This window comes from Equus caballus, chromosome 3, assembly GCF_041296265.1.
Source record: "Equus caballus isolate H_3958 breed thoroughbred chromosome 3, TB-T2T, whole genome shotgun sequence".
NCBI classification, from domain to species: domain Eukaryota; kingdom Metazoa; phylum Chordata; class Mammalia; order Perissodactyla; family Equidae; genus Equus; species Equus caballus.
In genome coordinates, this window is record NC_091686.1 from 111,984,449 (window position 1) to 111,987,600 (window position 3,152).

Genomic DNA, 3,152 nt, shown 5'->3' on the forward strand with positions numbered 1-3,152 from the left:
ATGCATTAGTTCTCCTTATTAACCATCAACTATTGCAAAGTGCCCTTACGATTTAGAAAATGGAACTTTTTTCCTTTAGATTGGCACCTGAGCTAACATGTGTTGCCCGTCTTCTCTTTTTCTTATTTCTTTTTTTTCCCTTGTTATTCTCCCCAAAGCCCCCCAATACATAGTTGTATATTCTAGTTGTAGGTCCTTCAAGTTGTGCCACATGGGACGCTGCCTCTGCATGGCTTGATGAGCGGTGCTCGGTCCGCACCCAGGATCCGAACTGACAAAACCTTGGGCTGCTGAAGCAGAGCACGCAAACTTGACCACAGGGCTGGGCCCGGAAAATGGCACTTTTAAAAAACGGAAGTGCTAGCATATTTTTATTACATGCTTTTGGAAATATGAAGAATTGCTTAATTCAATTTTCTTAGAGTTTCATATTTTTCTTGAAAAAGAGAGGTAAGTATATTTGTAACATAATTTTGCTCTGATTTGACATGGAAAGGTTCTTACTACTCAAAAGTCTTTGATTAACTGTATATTTTATTGGTATATTTTCATTAATGAAAATCGTGTATTGTGGACTGAATATTTGTGTTCCTCCCAAATTTATATGGTGAAATCCTAACCCCCAAGGTGATGTACTTAGGAGGGAGTTGGTCTTCACGAGGTTTAGGTCATGAGGGTGGAGCCCTCCTGAATGGGATTAGTGCCCTTACAAGAAGAGTCATGAGACATTGTCCTAGCTCTTTGCTCTCTGCCATGTGAGGATATGATGAGAAGATGGCGTGCAAGCCAGGAGGCAGGTTCCTACCAGACACCAGATCTGCCAGCACCTTGATCATAGACTTCCAGCCTCCAGAACGGTGAGAAATAAACTTCTGCTGTTTAAGCCACCCAGCCTATGGTAATTTGTTATAGCAGCCTGAATGGATGGAAACATCATCTATTGCTCAGATTTCACACAGTGAATATAGAGTAAGACTTCATTTCATGGATGACCAATTAATTCTCTGAATTCAGCTAAGTTTCATTGGCTTTGATGCCTGCAGTTAGTATTAGTAATAATATACCAATGTATGCATATGATAGTTACCTTTGAAGGACATATGAAAATGAATCATTATCACACTCTAATCAAAGTCATAAAATAATATCATGATTAACATTTTGACTTTACACGGACTGGGATAAGGCACTATGAGCCCATCAGACATCTTGATGAGCATCAGGAAAAGACACCCTCTCTGAGTGGAAGCACCCCTGAGGGCACAGACCACGACGAGCCAGGGGAGCATGGGCTAGATGTGAGCAGCTACCCACTGGATGGGGTGCAACCTGCACGGCCCCCATCTGCAGGAGCCCTGGGAAGGAGCCTTCAAAGTCTTTCAAGGACTAGACAATCATGGCATAGTGGGAAAATGGTGGCCTTGACATTATAGACATCAGGGTTGACTCCTTTCTCCATTATTTGTTAATAATGTGACCTGAGCAAGTGACTTAAATTCTCTGAACCTAAAATTGCCCATCTGTAAAATAAAGACAATAGTATTTATCTTGATTAATTGTTGTTAGAATTAGGGAGAGAGTATGTTGAGTGCCTGGCCCACACTGGTTGGCGGTCATTATCATGTAATGTGACTTTCTCATTTTATAAATGAGGAAATGGAGACTTCAAAATGGCTGGGCTCCAGCTAAGGCATGTCAACCTGTGTCCCCTGTTTGACTTCAGTTATTATTAAGCCTGCCTTGAAGCATTATACCGAAAGTGAGTTTGGTGAAGTTTTTTCTAGGTGTGGGGAAAATATGACCATCTCAATGGGCTCTGTGTCTGAGGTTTTACTTTCATATCAATTATATGCTTACACCCCTCATGGGTGACTTTGAAAATCAGACACTTCATTTTCAAAATGGAATTTATTTTGTATTTAGACTACATCATATATAGTGGCAGGGACTCTTTCAAGTCTGCAGTTTGAGAAGACTCTAATAGCCTGTGAGTCACCTTAGTTACTTGGTAAGAGAGAATGGAGAGGCACCGCTGGGACCGAACAGACAGGATGCTGTGTTGACACCAGGTGGGGCTCTTAGGCTGCAGGTGGGTAACTGCAGCAGAGCCCGGGTGTGGACCAGTGGACGGGTGCGCTGGAGGGAGGAGCTGGTGGTCACTCAGGAGTCGGCAGTGGGATCCAAGTTGAGGACAAGTCTTCTAGGCAGTGAGCGGGCTCGGCTCAGTTGAGAGAACATTTCATAAATTACTCCAGCCTCAGACAGCCCTGGGAAGGCTGGCTGGGCAAGCAGCAGCCAGGGAGACAGGAGCCCAAAGAGCCCAGCCGTGTAGCCCCAGAACCAGCAGGAAGCGAGGGGATGCTTCCTGGACATCAGGAGTATGTGTGTGTGTGTGCCTCCCTCTCCCATAACCCTAGAACCATCTTCAGGAGACAGGCAGAGACAGAGGGGTTATCTGGGGAGCCAGCCATCTTATCCCAGAAAGGCTTAACGTTACCTGGAGGGATGGTATAAATGCTCAGGCTGGGTTAAATTTAAACTGGACTTGGAATTTATTAGTATTTTTTCTTACAAAATGGCCAGATTAACTGTAGTCAAAATAAAGAAGCTACATTTTCTCTATACATTTGACTGATCATATGAGTGAATTTTGTGACCCAGATATTTAATTTCCCTTCTTCCCTCTCCTCCCCTCACCCCCAACAAAACATGCCAAATCCCCTACAGGAATCCCTTCGGCAGTATCCTTAAGAGATGACTTTCAGATCGAACCTGATTATCTCCAGTAACATTATGGCTGCTTACCTGATGGATCCCGGTTTGACACTTTAAAGGTGGTGTAGACGCTGTGGAAATCTTTTGAAAGCTATGAACTTGTCACCAGAAAAATGCACACACGTACAAAAGCCTTTACTTTGCCTCCTTGGTACACAGCCATCTTAATCAAGGTTACCGTCTCGATAAGGCAATTCGACCATTAGAAGAAAAACTGAACTCACTCTGTCCCTACATGACGGTCTGCATATACCTGAAGGCCACAGTGAGTCTGAAGGCTATGGCTGGGCCACTGTTCTTCTGTAGCTCCAGCACAAGCTGTCTCAGTATGAGTCACCCTCAGCGGCCGGGAGAATGAAATCTCCAGAGGGCAGGGA